The following is a 9,477-nucleotide window of genomic DNA, read 5'->3' on the forward strand; positions in this document are numbered from 1 at the left end:
ATTCAATCTTCAAGTAATTAATTAGGTCTAGTAGGAGATTTTGAATAGGGAAAGCCAAGTGTTTGAAACCTAGACAAACCCCATTTTATAGATACATTAGTGTATTCCTAACGGATATAATTGCAAATTTTAAGTCCCTTTTTGACGAAAGTCCAAAAACCACCACTTATTAGTAGCTCCCGGCAAATGCACCACCTGTCGAGACCTAAAACATGCCCAACACTAACTATAGGCACTAGTCGGGCCTCTAACACTCACAAGACAACCCCACACAGCCTCGCAGTCAGGAGTGTCCAAGGGACACATTGCCCTAATTGCTACTGTAGATATTGAGTTTGTAGTGGAACGTAGTCCAACGATTTCCCTTCCTTACTCCTTAGAGGGAGATCCCACACATCTTGGTGTACACCAATGTAATACAAACATAGGAGGCAACCCCTCGGATAGATACCGTGGCCCCATTGCAACTCTCCTACACCTTGGGAATCGGCCCCAATATGTGTTTCTCTAACATAAAGCACATATGAACACACTCCACTCTTATATATTTTGAACAATCGAGGAGATTTGATATTTCCTTATCAAGCTTTCCCCAAGAAACTGTTCATCTATCCTATAGCTTGGGTTTTCTTACACACTTCACGTAGGTCAATGGTTGGAAAAAAATTGCAATGCATCCAAGTTTGATACCATGTTATGCTCAATGTAAGTGTGGATGACCATTGTATTCAAGAATTTAATCATTAGAAACCAGCTAGGTGAAGTGCAAAAACAGCCCTTTAATGCTTTTCCAACTAATCATACGTGCATCATTGATAAAGACTAGGACTGAATTTCTTTGTGCTACTAGTGTCTTTAACTCAAATGATGGTCCATCCTATATGTTATGCATAGACAGGTAGATCATAATTTGAATCATTTTCACAACTAACCACTTTCAAACCCTCTTCCCTCCTACCATTTAGGTTTTGCAGTCGTTAGGTAGGTTTAAGGTTATTTTTATGTAATTTTCATGTAAAAATTGATAAAAACATACTATAACATAGAAAAAAGGCTTGATTGAGGCTTAACCCTCATGCTTCAACCTTGTTATACATTCACGAACATGAAATGTATTTTTTCCTAATTTTTAATGCACAAAAACTTAAAATTTCCTTATTTTTTCTTTTTTTCCATTTATTTGTTCATAAAAATGTGCTATTTTCTGATTTATGTGTCTTGACTGATCATGTTGACTGAACACTAATTTTTATCAGTTTTTTATCCCATATTAATTCCATTTTCCAATCCGAAACGGAAGAAATCCTCATTTTCCTTCATTTATGACGCATTTCGGGTTTTAAATTATTAAATAGGACCACGTACGACAATAGGTTTTACATTTTATCACCCTCAAACATACTTCAAATATGATTCATGCAAATTTTATTTCCATGCGCACATCATTAAAGCCATAAAATATAAAAACAATGCAATTTTCTTTATAAAAAATGAGCATACCGCTTATTTGCATGTTGGTGGGCTTTTAAAATGGTTTTAGCCAGCCAACAGACTCCTCATCAATTCCCCAACCACGCTCGACATTAAACCATTTCAAGCCATCCAAAGCCATTCAAAACATTCTCAATAAATCCTCAAAAGAATTTTCACAATCTCAACCTTATCAATAGAAAGAAAATAAATCAAAACGGAGACAAAACAAAACGTATTAAAACCAAACATACTCATCACAGAACCTGTCACAACATCATATCTCAACCAAAACCCATTATGACTCTTCTAAGCATACTCAAACTATCCCAAAACACTTTCAAAGTTATCAAAATTTAATCAACACACCCTTGTATAAACCAAAAACCATCCAAAAATCAACAAAAAAAAAGCTAAAAACATAGTCATTTTAGCACTCAACATAACTATTAGGTTGCAAAGAAGGTATGGTCTGGAAAAGCTCCATTATATGGCTATTTTCATATCTTTGATTGTGAGGCTTTTTCCATGTTCCCAAAGGGCAAGACCAATAAGCTACATCCAAAGTTTATGAAATATATATTTCTTAGTTATGGGAATGTAGGGGAGATGGACTATCATCTATGGGATCTGTAGGCTTGAAAGGTCATATATAGCTATGCTATTGTCTTTCATGAGGAGAAAATATATAAGTAGCATGAGCAAGTTTTTGAGGTACATAAGGTGATATTTTAGAAGGAGCCTTTTGTTACTATACATCTAGCTAAACAACATGCACCAATTGATGCTCCAATGGCATAGGAACATAATGTTAGACGAGATGTATAAGATCCATAGCCTATTTTAAGGTGGTCTACTAGAGATAAATGTCAGTCTAATCGATTTTTATCCTCCATGGATTATATTATGTTGACAAATGTCCTCTTACCTATGATAAAGCCATGCATAGAGATGATAGTCACTCTTGGGAGAGGGCTATGCAGCTAGAATATGACTCACTATAAAAAAATCATATGTAGGATTTGATTCCTTTGCCTAGTGAAAAGCATACTTTGCCATGCAAGTGGCTACACAAGTTAAAGACTACCCTTAAATGCTCCAAGCCAATGCATAAGGCCAAATTTTTTGCTAAGGGTTTTATACAAGAGCATGGTAGTGACTTCTCATATGAAGTTTAGTCGAGTTGATTTTTCGCAATCTGATGAGAAAAAGGCTGAGATGGCCAAGATTCCTTATGCATTAGCAATGGATAGTTTGATGTATGCCATGTTAGCCACCCGTCCTAACATAACATTTGCAATGGGAGTTGTAGCATGATATGTGGCTACACTTGGTAGACAGTATTGGGATGTTGTGATGAGTATCATGACGCACCTTAAGGGCACCGCAGACATATGCATATGGTGGCCAACATACAAAAGACATGGGATACACTAACTCTAATTATGTAGAATATGCAAACATTAGAAAATATGTAGAAATTACTTGATGCAATGGATAGAGTCTAAGCAACCAATAGAGAATACACAACAAATATGAGAAAAATAGAGACTGCTTTAATTTCAAACAAATTTATATAAAGATATCTCTGTCCACCTTTGTGCTTCCACTATGAAGCTTAGATAGTGATCCAGACAGATGATAGAAAAAGAGCTTAAGGCTAGCCGCCGAAAGAACTCCGACTCAGTGAAAGATAGATTGATAATAGCTTTGTAAGGAACTTCCTTTTATAGCTAGGAAAGTAGTCTACTCAACCTGTCCAACCATATTATGAACCTTCTCTAATTGAACAAGGAATATTCCCTTTATTATTCCTCACAACTCCCACACTCCACAACTTGATGCATTGTACCTCAAATTGCTACTAGTATAACTACTCTATCTAATACAAAGGCTAGATCCACAAAGGTCATCTTTTTTCCCATCTTTTTTCCATCCGATTACATATACCTCATCTGATATACAAGTCGGGATACAACCAATATCCTTGCTTACACATGGCTTCTCCTAGTCCACCACCTTTGCCTATATCTTCACCTTTTGCTATGCTGTAAATGTTACGAGAAATGGTCTCTTGAGCACAAGAAGAAGTGCAAAGGATACATGGAAAAGTCTAATATGTTGACTATTGAAGACTCTGATGAAGAGGAGACACAAGAAGGAAATCTCTTGTAAGTAGAGGAAATTCCTACTTGTGATAAGATGCATGAGCATGATGACTAGGACACACAGGAGGAATTAGAGCCGATTAATATTTTCCCTTATGATCCAAGTGATCCATTTGATTCCAAGGGATTAGAGATTGATGATCCTTCTATGGTTTCTTGTCAGCCCATGCTATGTTCAATATCTCAGGATGCATGGATGGGTTGTAAAGGTGAAAATACACTTCGGCTCAAGGGCACTATAAATTCAAAGGTTGCTCATATTCTCATTGATACAAGCATCACACATAGTTTTGTCAATGCCAAATCATTATATGAGTTGAAGTTACTACCTCAAGAAATAGATGCCCCGCTGAAGGTACAAGTGGCTAATGGTGCTCAAGAGCTGAGTAAAGAGATATGCTGGTAGACTCTTATTGAATTATCACAGTCTTGCACTATTATGATTGACTTGATTGTCCTAGATATGGGTCTTATTGACATCATCATTGGCTGTGATTGGCTTAAAAAACTTGGAATTTTTCTTTGGACCTAAATCAGATGTTCATGGTGTTTACTTTGAATGGGCAGCAAGTAAAACTTAATGGCATATAGAGAAAGCAAGTGGAAATAACTAGCCAAGAAGAAGATGAAGAAGGAAATCAATGCTATTTCTTGCATTTTCACACTTCTTCTATCAACGGCAGATGAAAATCAACAATCTACTTCACCTAAGGAGCAAGATCCATGTCTATCTAAACTTTTGGAAGAGTTTAATGACATATTCCAACCATCTACATCATTGCCTCCTCAACAATGGGAAGTGGAACATCCTATTGATTTAATTCCTGACACTAAACCCATCAACAAACATCCTTTTAGGTTATCCAAGTATGAGAGAGAAGAAGTAGAGAAGCAAGTTAAAGACTTGCTGGAAATGGGGTTTATTCAGCCTAGTTAGTCACCTTTTGCTTCTCATGTACTACTGGTCAAGAAGAAAGATGGGTCATTTAGGATGTGTATTGACTATAGAGACTTAAATAAGAGCACCATAAAGAACAAATATCCAATCCCCTACATTGATGATTTGTTGGATGAGCTCAAGGATGCAAGAGTTTTCACTAAGATTGACTTAAGTTCAGGGTATCACCAAATCAGGATGAAAGTAGGGGATGATTACAATACAACTTTTAGGACAAAAAGAGGTCTCTATTACTTTCTAGTTATGACATTTGGACTTTCAAATGCACTTGCAACTTTCCAAGATCTTATGAACAAGATTTTGCAATCATTCTTGTATAAATTAGTCTTGGTATTCTTTGATGATATTCTCATCTATAGTAAGAATAGAGAGAAATATCTGAAGCATGTCAGAGAAGTCCTTCTTACCTTGAGAAGACACAAGCTTTTTGGAAAGGAAAGAAAGTGTACTTTTATGGTTGATGAGATAGAATACTTGGGTCATATAGTTGGTGAGAAAGGAATTATGGTTGATCCAAAGAAGGTCCAGTGCATCAAGGATTGGCCCCATACCACAGAATTCTACTTCATTGAGAGGATTTCTTGGACTATCTTCTTTCTATAGGAGATTCATCAAGATTATGCCCATGTAGTAGCTCCTCTCACTGAAATATTGGAAAAGGAAGCTTTTTTTTGGGATGCTTCAGCCACTATGAGTTTCAATGAGCTGAAAAGTCTTCTCATCTCAGCACCTATCTTAGTGTGCCCAGACTTTTCCAAGGAGTTTAGTATATTTGCTAATGCTAGTGGTAAAGGTATTGGGGTTGTTTTATGCCAAGACATATTGAGATGGCAAGCTCAACACCTGCGGACATTTGATGATGGACCGTATGGCTAGATGAGTCCGCATGTATACACTTAGCATGTTGGTGGTCATTATGATACTCACATGTCCACTGACTTATCACTTATTATATTTATTTTGTTACACCCACCTACAACTAGCAAATATATAACGCCAGTCGATTAGTGTAGTTGGTTATACACTGTATGACTTAGAAGGCCACTTTCCTTTATGTTGTATCTTATCTATACTTTGTGTATATTGTATAGTGTATGAAAGAAGAAGAAAAATCAACAAGAAAACGTTTTGTCCTCCATCTCTCTTCTTGTGTTCTTGAGTGAGTTTCCTCTTGTGTATACAATGTGTGTTTGGCGCAGCAGCTTAAGCAAATCCCCCCATCACATGATTCTTGATATGGTATCAGAGCCATGCCACTGAGAGAGGCTGATTTTGAAGGCTGAAGTGAAGGAGAAGAAGCGAGGTTTGAGTGAGCAAGCAACGAGTAAGAAGCTCTCCCATTCTTCCACTCTCTCTCTTGGATAGTGCTTGTGGAGGCATCGGAAGCAGGATCGAGCAAAAATCTCAGATTGTTGTGAGATTTGGTGTGCAAGTAGAGCATTGTGTATTCTGCATATTTAGTCCTTTAGGGCTTTTCTCGCAGTTATTTTGGGCGTCTGAGGCCGTTTCAGGCCCGGTTTTAGAGCCGCAAGGTTGTGGACAACAGTTTCAGGGTACACTATGATTTCGGCTGTATTGATTGAAAGTGGGTGCACAGGTTACAGATTGCGAATTTGTAATTTTTGAGGTGTTTGCAAGAAGTAAACATAAGGTTTATCTGCAAACAGGTTGCAGATTACATGTACTATTGAGCAATTAGTGAAAAAGGTTGCTTGGTGTAGTGTTGTGCATGTGTTGTGAAAGATTGCAGAAGACTAGCTTGCTGTGTTGTATCCTTGTTTGTGATAATGGCAGAGAACAGTGGAAATTCCATTATTGAGAAGCTCAACAAGAACAACTACCCTTCACGGAAGTTTTGTGTGACGAACTTACTCATTGGAAAGGGCCTTTATGAGTTTGTTTCAGGTGAAGAAAAGGAGCTAGAGCTGGGTATCCCTCTGACTGTAGATGAATTAAAAGCATGGAAAGAATGGAATGTGAAAGACAAAAAGGTGATGTACTGGTTATCTGCAGTCATTGATAATACGATGCTGGGACATATTAGGAATGCAGAAACTTCACATGCAACTTGGACAATTTTTGAGAACATGTTTTCAGTAAATACAAAGGCACGAAAGATTCAACTCAAGCAAGAGTTGAATGTCTTGAAGAAAGGAAAAATGTCTGTCAATGAGTATGTGTTGAAGGTGAGGAGCATTGAAGATGCTTTAGCAGCGATTGATGCAATGTCTGATGATGATGATTTGGTTTCATCCACTTTGAGTGGCCTTAACAATGAGAAGGCATGGAAATCATTTGTTACTTCAGTATATGTACGGAATCCATTTTCAGATTTTGATGAGTTGATCTCTCTCATGATTACCGAAGAGATCAATATGTAGGGTGACTCATCTGAAAAAAATGGTGAACAAGTTCAAGGATTCTACTCAAGTTCAGGAAGGGGATGTGGTAGATCCTCTTTGAGAGGCCGTGGTATGGGATGTGCTAGCAATAACCAGCAAAATAGGTTCAATAAAAAATTTGGTGAAATGCAGGTTTTAGGAGGCCGAGGAAAATTTAGAGACAGGGGGAGCTCTAGAGGAAGAGGTGGATGGCAGAATAGAGGTTCTGGCAATTCTGCTATTGTTTGCCATTATTGTGGCAAAACATGTCATATTGTAGCCCATTGCTATGCAAAGAAGGATGATATTCATAGTGGTAAATTGCAACAATAAAACTATGCATCGTCTTCAGGACAGAATGAAGACAAAAATGAGCGTGTGTTTGTTATGCAACATATGATGAATGCAGTTACAAGAAAGGGGACATGCGATGATGTATGGTATGTCGATTCAGGTGCATCTAATCATATGACCAGTCATCTTGAATGGTTTGGAGAGATGCAGGACTTACAAAATCCAGGTTATGTGCAGACGGGTGATGATTCATGCCACCCAATTTCACACATTGGAAAGGTTCCCTTGTCCTTGTATGATGGCCAGACAAAGAGTCTAACAGATGTATTACATGTGTCATCAATTACAAAGAATCTAGCGTCTGTTGGCTAAATGGTAGAGCAGGGGTTGCAGGTCCGATTTAATGCAAAATTTTATTTTGTAGAAGACTTTAATGATAAGTGCAGGTTGATCACAAAAGGAAGTAGAGTTGGCCAAATGTTCGCTTTAGATGATGGAGTTCCTACAATGGATGCTGCTATGTATGCTAAAGGAAAAGGAGTAGTTGCAGATATTGAAATATGGCATAAATGTATTGGACATGCAAATGTACAAAGGTTGAAATTAATGCAGTCCAGAGGATTGGTTACAGGGTTGCCTTCTTTTAGAGTTTCAGAATTGCATAAAGTTTGTGAAGCATGCCAGTTTGGTAAGTAAGCAAGTCAACCCTTCTCTCATGACAGAAAAGTGAGGAGGAAAATACTTGATGTAGTACATATAGATGTTTGGGGGCCTACACAGAATGTATCTCTTGGTGGTAGCAAATACTTTGTCACATTTATTGATGACTGTTCAAGGAAGTTATGGGTATACTTCATGAAGGAAAAGAGTGATGTGTTTGAGCACTTCAAATCTTTTAAGGCAGCTATTGAAACATAAACAGGCTTAAAAGTGAAGTGCTTGAAATCAAATTGAGGGGGAGAGTACCTCTCTAATGAGTTTACTGGCTTCTTGAGGACTCATGGGATAAAGAGGCAATTTACTTGCACGTATACCCCACAGCAAAATGGGGTTGCAGAAAGAAAAAATAGGCATATTGCAAAAGTCACACGGGAATTAATGGCTGAAAAGAATATGCCCAAACATTTTTGGTCTGAGGCTGTCCATACTACTGTCTACATTATGAACAGAACTCCCATAGCTGCAATTCATGGGATGACTCCTGAAGAGTGCATTACTGGCAAGAAGCCTGACGTATCGCACTTGAAGGTATTTGGATGTGTTGCATATGTTCATGTGCTAGATGAGCTACGGAAGAAGCTTGATCCAAAGGCTGAAAAATGTATTTTTATTGGGTACTCTTTAGAGCAAAAAGGGTATCGATGTTATAACCCTGTCACAGGTGAGTTCAGAGTAAGCAGGGATGTTATCTTCAATGAGATGGGCAGCTGGTATGCACCTACTGGTGATGTATTAGATGATGATAATGATCATGACAGTTATGTGTAGAAAGAAAAACAAGAATCACAGAGTCTTAGTGGACCAGAAACATCATTTGGTACTATACCTACAATGAGCCCTTGGTTTGGGAGACTAAGGAGTAGCCCCACATCTTCAGGTGGATCTATAAGTGTTGTAGGGAAGTACAAAGAAAAGAAGAAAATGCTAGATGGTAATGATGCATCTACTAGTAGTTTGGGATTTGACGGAGATTCCAGTGGTCCAGAGAGTTTGGATGATGAGCTTGGTATTCCTTCAGTCAGGACACTAGGTGTATAGAGAGCTCATAGTAATGTAAAGGCTCCATTGAGTGATCCGATGGTACGCACATCTAGCAGGGTCAGATACCCAGTTAAAAGATTTGGTTTTGAAGGTTATGCAACTCACCATCATGCTTATATGGTAAAACTAGTTGAGGATGTTGAGCCTACTTGTTTTGAGGATGTTGTTGGTCATGCTCATTGGGATGCAACAATGGATGAGGAGATGGCTACATTAGAAGCCAATAAGGCTTGGGATTTGGTACCCTTACCTAAGGGTAAGAAAGCTATTGGTTGTAAGTGGGTTTACAAAGTCAAGCATAATGCAAATGGTTCAGTTAGCAGGTATAAGGCTAGGTTGGTTGCAAAAGGCTATGCTCAAACATATGGCATAGATTATGAAGAGACATTCAGTCCAGTTGCTAGGATGGCAACTGTTAGGTGTGTGATTGCCTTGGCAGTAGCCA

This window comes from Lygodium microphyllum, chromosome 1 (genome assembly GCF_053477565.2).
Source record: "Lygodium microphyllum isolate KBCC chromosome 1, Lygodium_microphyllum_v1.1.10, whole genome shotgun sequence".
Classification (NCBI taxonomy): Eukaryota; Viridiplantae; Streptophyta; class Polypodiopsida; order Schizaeales; family Lygodiaceae; genus Lygodium; species Lygodium microphyllum.